This window comes from Pinus tabuliformis, chromosome 5_2 (genome assembly GCF_031772625.1).
Source record: "Pinus tabuliformis cultivar Carrire ecotype Pingquan chromosome 5_2, CPIR1, whole genome shotgun sequence".
Taxonomy (NCBI): Eukaryota; Viridiplantae; Streptophyta; class Pinopsida; order Pinales; family Pinaceae; genus Pinus; species Pinus tabuliformis.
In genome coordinates this window covers 522557498-522567933 of record NC_142306.1, presented here as the reverse complement: position 1 = coordinate 522567933, position 10436 = coordinate 522557498, and the positions used below count along the sequence as shown (strand labels likewise).

Genomic DNA, 10436 nt, shown 5'->3' with positions numbered 1-10436 from the left:
TCAGAATCCTCCTACCAAGTGTCGCTTTCCCTAGATTTGTGGCATGCACGTCTGAACTTCAATGTTATAAAAATTCATGAACTAGACGTTGTAAATCTCATTCCTCACATCAACCTTGTATCTGTAACATCCTGCATCACTTCTATGAGCTGTCGACACATTCAACTCAGCTGTTTTGGGGTAAGCATGCCTTCCATGCCCTGTGTTGCATTTCTGTCTCTTTTTGTGTATTCACTTGTGTGAGTTATGTTTGCTTGATTTCTTTAAACTCTTCCTATCATTTACATGCATACTAGCTTGTCCTAGCACTGTTTCAGTTTTCGTTTCTATCTCACTGTTGTCGTATGCATGAAACTATTTTTCACGAATGGTCACCAATTTGGCGACTCGCTTCACCCACATGAATGTTGATCTGTTTATTGAATCTTTCATTCAATGTTTGCATGCATGATCAATCAAGTCTACTTTCACTTAGTGTCGCCATACATTCACTGTCATATTTTCTTTTAGTTCCCCATCAGCAACTCTGGCCAGCCTTGGCACGGACTCTGCCTTCACTGAGCTAGCATTGCGCAATCTAGGGAAGGAAGGCTCTATATTCCTCTCCAGAAATGTGCATTTCTACCTAGGCACTGTCCTCTAGGACTATTTTGTGCATTTCTGAGGGACAGTGACTGTTGGCCTAGAAAATTGCACAATGTAGTCACTAAGCCTGTAGCCATTGCTAGCCGAGATTGCACATTGCGCAATTCCAGCAGTCAACAACTAGACTGGACTATGCATTGCACAGTTATAATAGTCGGACAATCTCCTAGTAGCTTATATTGTGCCTTGAGCAGTCTTGGTGGTCAATCTCCTGACTTCCTGGCCGAAATTGTGTAACCTTCATGATCAGTCACACAGGTATGTTACAAGTCAGCTCTCAAGTTCATTTTTGTTTTCGACCAATAGATTGCTTCCCATGACTATGTCCATGTCTCTAGGTATCACAAGTTTTCATCTACCTCTCAGCAGTACAAGTAGAATGGTTTCCAAGAGAGCATAGTCAAAGACACTGTTTAGAGCGCACTTGAGGATGCAGTTGATCAATTGTCTATGGACTTACCTACCCACGAAGACATCAAGTTGTTCGTAGACAAGGACATCAAGATATGATAGCAGTAGCATCATGGCAAGCAACATCATCAAAACCAGCTGAAGGCAACATACCAAATGCAACGAATGCAAGAGGAAGGTTGTTGACAACACAGACGCAGAACAAAGTTACGAGCTCAAGCAGATCCACAGATGATCAAAGCAACTTTGGAGACTCACGCTATGAGGTGACAGTGTGACATGAGCATTGCGTGAGGAGAGAGAATAGAACAAAGAAAGAGTTGCTTGTGCTAAAGCAACAACTGAATGAAGAACATGAAGCTGCACAAATAGACGAATGAGTTGCAGGATTAATAGGAACAATAGGGGACGTAACATGAACTCACGGATGAAGCTACGCCCTTACAAGTTATAGATCTATCCCAGCAGTTAGCACAGAGGAGACATGGTGAGCAGTGTTGTTGATCACATGGAAGGGATTCAACATCATGCATGTCATTGTGCGCACGCATGCGGTCCAACCCATTGAGCAAACTCATGAAGGTGAAGACAAGAAGGAAGTCCAACTGGAGTTGAATATGTACCTTGGCAAGTTGATGTGCATGACCACCAACACACACTTGAAGATCAGCATGGACACTATGCATGAGTGTGTTTTCGGTTCAGCCGCTTCCAAGAAGACCATGCCCATGCTAGCAGACGAGTTGGATGAAGGAGCCACACCAATGCACCCAGATGCAATGGAGGCAAGAGTTCGCTTTAGTAAGATGTTACCATGGGGTGCATGCACACCATCACGAATGACCAAGCTTGGCATCAACTCACCACCTTCACCATCACAAGCATGTCCAAGAGTTGGTCTCACCACAACAGATCAAGTGTCAGTGATGTCTTTCATGGCTTGCTCAAGCCATTTCATCTCATATGAGCGCATGTGCATTGTAATGTAACACCATGTTAAGTGGAATTTCAAGTGTCAATAGAAGGATGTAACGGTCATAGAGTAGATGAGGAGTCATGAGGGTAGATGAATTGTCACAAAGGGGAATGTTAAGGGTCACCGCACCCTTTTCTATAAATAGAACCTCATAATTCATTGTAAAGGCTTTTGGTCATCCAAGCTTCCGATATGACTATCTTGGAGAGAGCTTGGACACTATGCACTGCACAGAGCTAGTACATCTCTTTGGAAGAGCAGGCGGATGTGGCTGTAACGTTCCACTGTTGGAGCTAGCGGTTGCACATGGATGTATTATATGACTGGAACTTACACTTATTTATATAATAAGAGCCAACACATTTCATGCATATGTTTTATTGTATTCCAACTATCTTGTTTATTCTAAATGATATGTATTTTCTTTCTTACGCATGCATGTATGGACTATTCTGTATGAGTATGTATGAATCTTTCTAGAATGTGTTGTTGGTTTAACCATCACTTTGGATTTCCAGCTAACTTTCTTTCCAGCTTGTGATGTATCTTCACTCATGTGTTCCCTTCCCATCTGAGTACTATTACAGGTTGCCAAGGGGCGCACTCATCTCAACCCACATGTATTAGAACCTCACATGCAACTTCCTTGACTTACTGCAATGGTCACACCCTTGCTACCAACAGAGTTATCATACTTGTTTCTGTGCGAAATCGCGGTCAAGGCATTACCATACAGCCCACTGCTAGGACTCCTACACCAAACGGTCTGAGGTCCAATTGGGACTTCTTACCGGGGAGATCCCCTTGACATGTTGGCGGGTCTAGCACCATCAGCACATTCATTTATGTATAAGAAATTTTTATTTAGCAAAATGGTCCATCACATTTAATAAATTAAAAAGATTAGATTCGTGTCAATTTTTGTGACAACAATTAGCATGTTGTGAAATCCAAGGAAGGCCACTACAGAGGCCATGAAAATCCACAAGGGCATCAAACAAGTTGTTGTACAATAGACCTATGTAGAGATCTCTGCCACTGAAACCAAAATAATTAGGATGAATTTCATGGTCATCTAAGGAAAACCTAAGTGAGATGTGTGGTGTTTCCTTAGGTAACTAAAAATATATATATTCATGAAATATTCAAGTGGAAATGATGTGTTATGGCTCTCAACTTACCAAGGGTATTATTTAATGATTTTACAAACAAATATGGTGATAGAAGTGATCATTTCATCATGCATATTGAAAGTTAATTTTACATAATACTATATATAAAGAGGTGGTTCTTGTTTGATTGGACCATAATATTCATTTATATGCAAGGCGTCTTTCGCAATATTTGATCATGTTTGAGTGATTGGAATTCCAAAGTCATGTTACTATTATAGTGAAAAAAAATACAATCACTCAGTCTTTATGTGTTATATTTAAAAAGTAACTAAAGCTTGTTCTGGTCATGTGTGTACAAGAGAGAAACAATGCAATGTACATCTCCACATTTTTCCTTTAATAATACCCATTCAAATGTTTTTATGGTCAACATATTACATTATTAATACTTGTTCAAATGTATTTATGGTGAATATAATAATTAATGATCTCCACAACTACTATACATATAGTTTATTACATTCTAGGGCACTCCACATGATTTACTTAAGAAACCTTTGATTTACCAACGTTGTTAATGTAATATTTAAGTTCTACAATTCACGTGAGTTGTCGGTACTCCATTCTTAACCTGCTGGAACATTCCAAAATATTTTCCAACCGACAACTTCCAGTCTCTATCAACCCAAGTGGATTAAGAATAGCCATTGATGGCATGATTTCTAATCTGATGATGGAGGTTTACGCAGATAGGGTTAGGGTAATCAACCCTTACCTCGACTACCTCCTTTTAGTGCCATTCCACACCTGCAATTTTGGCAAAGCGACTTTGCAAATGCAAGTAGAATTCAACCAAATGACCACAGCGTTTCACCTAGCTTCCGCACAGGTATTCATAAGTACATTCTTCAGTTCATATATTTTTTGCCGTTACTTAAATCCAATGTACTATTGGCTAAATTTCTACAGTTCATTACGATGCAAGGTTACACTATTGGGGTTTTCAATACGCTTGAAACTTATGGCACTTTGGCCGAATTCATTGGGGATTTTTCTCAATACAAGGACGAACTTACTCGATGAACGCCGCTTTTGAAGGTAAAAGGTCCATTCTAATTCCATGGCATATGTTTACCCAGATAGGGTTAGGTTAACCAACCTCTATGGTGACTTCCTCCTTTCAGCACCATTCCACTCCTGCAAGTTTTGCAAGGTGACTTTGCGACTGCAGGCAAAATTCAACCAAATGACCACAATGTTTCACCCAGCTTCTGCAAAGGTATTCACTGGTACATTCTTCGGTTTTTAAAGTCTTTACCATTACTTAAATCCATTGAACTACTAGCTAAAGTTTTGCAGTTCTTTACCATGCAGGGTTACATTGCTAGGGTTTTTAAGAGGCTTGAAACTAATGGCACTCCGACCGAATTTATTGCAGAATTTTCTTAGTACAAGTATGCACTTACTCGTTGAATGTCGCTTTCTAAGGTAACAGGTCCATTTCAAGAAATCCCATGTCCGTTTCGTTATCCTAAATACTTTTCAACATTAATTATGATGTGAACCCTTTTACTCACCGGGTCATTCCAATTCCACGAAAGGGGCTTTTAAGATTCCTCTTCAAACCAAGCGTTTCCAATAGGTATGCCCCAACTACTTACTATTTTTTTTTCTAGTGCATATCCTACGAATTTTGTGACGAAGCCCCAATTTTTTATCTCTTAAAGGTTCCCACAACGGATTCCTTACTGTAACTCTTTCCTGGTAGCGTTCGAGGGACTATATCGTGTAGATTTTTCACTTGGGTTTTTATTGTTCTTCGTTTAACGGTTAGCTCAGACGTGTTAGTCATTTGTGCAGACCCATGAGGGTTCCAACTTCGTTTTTTGTCTCTCTACAGTCCTTAGGCTGTCACCATGGTGATTTAAGTTTATTAAATTTATTCCACAGTCCTTAGATTATCACTATTTTATGGTTGTGTGTATATACGTGTGTCTGTGTGTGAACCTTACGGCCCAACCTATGGATAAGGGTTTCGGTCAGCAAGATTGATACTTGAACAAGTATAATTTACCTCTTTGGTAAAGAAAGCCTAAAATGATGAACTACAGTTTTTTTTTTTTAAGAATTTGTAAATCTTATTTCCAGTAAATAGAGACTTATGTAATGAATCTAGGAAATAGGCAGTTGGGTTATGCATAAATTTCCTAGCTAGTTCCATATTTAATTTTGAGATTTTAGGTTTCATTACCAAAATAAATATCTGGTTTTTACATGCTCTAGATTAATGTTAATATCTCATTTTAATAAAAAAATTACCCATTGAAATAGTAATTACGTTAGGGTTTGTTTGTATGTAATATAAAGTTGATTTTCAAAACTATCAGTGTCTACGCATATCAATCTCTAGATTAATGTTAATAAAACTTCAAATTAAAAAATCATAAACTTTTAAATGCCACATGGCTTTACAAGCTAGCATACATCCCAACATCAACAATGAGGCCTCACCCTCTTAACATAAATAAATGACACATTAATAATACTCGTTGAAATTATTTTATGGTCAAAATCATAATTAATTAAATCCACAACAGCTATACATATAGTTTATTAAATTGTTAGGTCACTTCGCATGATTTAATTAAGGCACCTTGGATTTACAATCGTTGTTAATGTAATATTTAAGTTCTACAATTGATCCTGGTTGCTGATACTCCATCCTTAACCCCTCAGTATCAAGATGGTTTTATACTCGCTAGAACATTCCGAAAGAGTTTCCAGCCGACAACTTCCAATCTCCATCAGTCCAAGTGGATTAACCTTAGCCGTTCAGGGCTCAATTTCTAATCTGATAATATAGGTGATTTAAATTGATTAAATTTTTTCAACAATCCTTAGACTATCACTGTTTTATGGTTATATGTGTGTTTCTGTGTAAACCTTGCGGCCCAACCACTAGATGAGTTCTTGAACCCAACCTTGTTTTGCAAGTATGCCCCAACTACTTACTAGTTTTTGTCTACTACCTATCCTATGGCTTCCAAGACGAAGCCCCAATTTTTTATCTCTTACAAGTTCCCACAACGAATTCCTTTTTGTAACTCTTTCCCGGCAGAGTCTGACGGATTATATCCTATAGGTTCTTCATTTGGGCTTTTGTTGTTCTTCATTTAAAGGTTAGATCATATGTGTTGGAAAATTGTGCAGACACGTGACGGTTTGAACTTTGCTTTTGGTCTCTCTACAATGCTTATATTGTCACTATGGTAATTCAAATTTAGTAAATTTATTTTACACTCCTTAGAGTGTCACTATTTTCTGGTTATATATATGTGTGTGAGAACCAATTATTCTCTACGCATGTCAAGCTCTAGGTTAATGTTGATAAAACTTCAAATTAAAAACTCATAAAATTTTAAATGACACGTGGCTTTACAAGCTAGCATACAACCCTAGCATCAACATAGCATCAACAACGGGGCCTCACCCTTTTAACATAAATAAATAACACATTACGGGGCCTCACCCTTTTAACATAAATAAATGACACATTACTAATACCTGTTCAAATGTTTTTATGGTGAAAACAATTATTAATTAACTCCACAATGGCTATACATATAGTTTATTAAATTCTCAGGGCACTCTGCATAAGTTAATTAAGGCACCTTTGATTTACCATCGTTGTTAACTTAATATTTAAGTTCTGCAATTGACCCTGTTTCCGCTACTCCGTCCTTAATGTGTCGGTATCAAGATGGTTTATACTTGTTGGAACATTCCAGAAGAACTTCCAATCGAAAACTTCCAGTTTCCATCAGCCCAAGTGGATTAACCTTAGCCGCTGATGGCTTGATTTCTAATCTGATAGCATAGGTGATTTAGATTTTTCAATTTATTCTACAGTGCTTATACTGTCATTGTTGTCATTGTTTTCTAATTTTATATATGTATATGTGTGTGTTTGAACCTATCAGACTCTACGCATATCAAGCTCTAGGTTAATGCTAATAAAAGTTCAAATTAAAAAATCTTAAAATCTTGAATGCCACATGGGTTTAAAACCTACCATACAACTTTAACATGAACAACAGGGCCTCATCCTCTTAACATAAATAAATGACATATTAACAATACCCGCTTAATTTTTTTATGGTGAAAATCATAATTAAATAACTCCACGACGACTATACATATAGTTTATTAAATTCTCAGGGCACTATGCATGAATTAATTAAGGCACCATTGATTTTCCATCGTTGTTAATGTAATACTTAACTTCTAAAATAGAGCCTGTTTGCTGCTACTCCATCCTTAACCCGTCGGTATCGAGATGTTTTTATACCTGCTGGAACATTCTAGAAGAGCTTCCAACTGACAACTGCTAGTCTCCATCAGCCCAAGTGGATTAACCTTACCCGTTGATGGCTCGATTTTTAATCTAATGACAAAGGTGATTTAAATTTATTAAATTTATTCTACAACCCTTAGATTGTCACTATTTTATGGTTATATGTGTGTCTAAACTTTACGAACGAAACTCTGTACGAGGTCTTGAACCCAAATGCGTTCAATAGGTATGCCCCAACTACTTACTAGTTTCTGTCTGCTGCCTCTCCTACAACTTCTAAGGCGAAGCCCAATTTTTTTATCTCTTGCAGGTTCCCACAACAGATTCCTTGTTGTAACTCTTTCTCGACAGAGTCTGAGGGACTATACCCTGTAGATTTTTCACTTGACTTTTTATTGTTCTTCATTAAGGGTTATCTCAGATGTGTTAGCGAATTATGTAAACCTGTGAGGGTTCCAATTTCTGTTTCGGTCTCTCTACAGTCCATAGATTGTCACTGTGGTGATTCAAATTTATTAAATTTATTCTATAATCCATTGTCTTTACATTGTAACTATTTTCTGGTTATATGTATATGTGTGTGTTTTTGTGTGGGTGTGTGTGAACCTTGAGACTCAAATCTATCTCTTTTCTAAAGAAAGCCTAAAATGATGAACTACAATTTTCTTTTTTTTTTAGGAATTTATAAATGTTATTGCCAGTAAAGGGATACGTATGTAATGAATCTAGGAAATAAGCAATGAAAGGGATACGTATGTAATGAATCTAGGAAATAAGCAATGAGGCTATGCATAAATTTCTTAGCTAGAGCCATACTTAATTTGAATCTTTCGGGTTTCATTACCAAAATAAATATATGGTTTAAGCTTCCTTTTGAACCCAACCATGTTCAACTATGCCCCAACTACTTACTGTCTTTTGTCTCGTGCCTATCCTACGACTTTCGAGATGAAAGTTACGGATTATCTACATCTTCTAAAGTTACTAATTCCACTAAATAACAATGTTGGATTCCCCTCTCGACCTTAAGAGAGTAACCCCACAACCCACAATTCCATAACTGTTCCATAGTTGCTCGTAAGCCAACTAAGGCTTCTGTTAACCTCTAGTTGCTTCCTTCAACTTTTCACACTACAATTCATATTTACACATGTTATACTTTTAATATGCTACTTATTCTTTCATGAACTCCTCTACAATGTTTTCCTTTTAATGTATTCTCATTTAATAGAAAGCTATAACTAAAGAATTAACATTTAACAAAAAGTAATAATATTTTATCTTAACACAAAAATCTATAAATTAGTTCTACATTGAATGTTCCTCTAAACATGGGTAAGCTCTCTTACTCCTTTTAATGTATTCTCATTTTATAGAAAGCCATAACTAAAGAATTAACATTTAACAAAAGGATAATATTTTCTTTTAACTCAAAAATCTATAAATTAGTTCTATAGAATCCAAGCAATATCTCTAATGCCAACATTAGCAACCAACCTCTGAAACATAAATGTCTCCACCCACAACCATAGGAACCGCAATAGGACACTCAAACAAAGATAAAATTCCAAAAACATCTAACCCCTTATAGCACACAACACCATCCCATCAGTTTTAGAGCCCACCACTCTCCCACCAATTTTAGCATCTAACATCATCCCACTTGTTTTACAATCTACTAATATAGCACCCATTTTAGAATCCACTACTACTATTTTTTTTATTAGTTAATTTATTGAAATTCCTTGAGTTGTTCTATGTTCTGCCTCACATTCTAAAAAGAGTAACAAGTGGTAGGAAAAAGTGACAAAGAAGGTTGCGTCATACATTTTTCAAACTTTTATTTTTTACGTTGTGACTAAGGAGTGATGGGCATACATTTTTTAACTTTTACTAACAATTTAAGTAATACATTTTTTAACTTTTACTAACTTAATGAGTGCTTCAACCACATTCCACATTTTATTTCAAAACCACGACCTGGTTCTTTTATTTCCATATGATACACGATTTGTGATTATGTTTTTAAGCCTACAGTAAACATGTGTATTTTTTTTAAAATGTTTTGGCTGTAAAGTTAAGTAATGCATATATAATGTTTTTGCTGTAAACTTAAGTAATGCATATATGATGGATCATTTCAAGTGTTTTACACATTGACTATTTTTGTATTGACGTTGATATTTCCAATATAAGATTGCCTAATTCTAAATTCAAAGACTTGAAATGGAATCTTATATTTAAAAATATTTATATATTACAGAATCTTCCTCACCATATTTTAAGTTTTATAATTTCAAAATTGGAAAATTCTAGCTGGCGTAGAGCTGTAATCTACTTTACCAATGACAATGACAATTATGAGTGGACCACACGATATTACTCGTCGAAAATAATATGCGCCCAATATGTCAAACGCAATCTATTTTTCAAATATAAAAGTTTACTTCAGTCATTAACTACCAAGTGATAGGATGTGATTTCTTTGTGTATTCCACTGTGCCTATGCTTTGAGCACACTCCTCCCTCTGTTCGTTTTGCGGCTAAGCGTTCAACAAATTCCTCCCTCGTTTCCTTTTGTGGCTTATCAGAGTCACGGAGAAACTGTATTCAGGTTCCTTAATTCTGTATTTTAACTGAAAAATCTGATCTAAAACAGTTTCAATTATGTATAGTTTTGTATTATCAAATTTTCTCATCTAACTATTTTCAAATATATATATATATATATAATCTTATATGATCCAACCTTCCTACCTAATCATTAATTCCTACCTAATCATTAATCATTAGACCATATCCACCGCAGTAACCATCATTCCACTTTATCTTTCCCTCTGAATGGAAAAAACAGTCCCCTCCGCCTTGCAAGCAAGACACCTGGTTGGATTAGAGAGTTGATGATTCTGAAGTAACCATCATTCCATTTTATCTT

General features: G+C 36.3%; 1 long non-coding RNA gene across 2 annotated transcripts; it reads left to right on the top strand.

Moving 5' to 3' along the window:
* Positions 1 to 2804: 2804 nt before the first annotated feature.
* On the top strand, positions 2805 to 5067 carry LOC149159990 (uncharacterized). Of its 2 annotated transcripts, XR_016261177.1 has the most exons (4): positions 2805 to 4036; positions 4133 to 4245; positions 4332 to 4426; positions 4522 to 5067. It is a non-coding gene; the product is annotated as an uncharacterized LOC149159990 (long non-coding RNA). The 2 variants fall into 2 exon arrangements; XR_016261176.1 differs by having other exon boundaries at positions 2805 to 4245.
* Positions 5068 to 10436: the final 5369 nt, after the last annotated feature.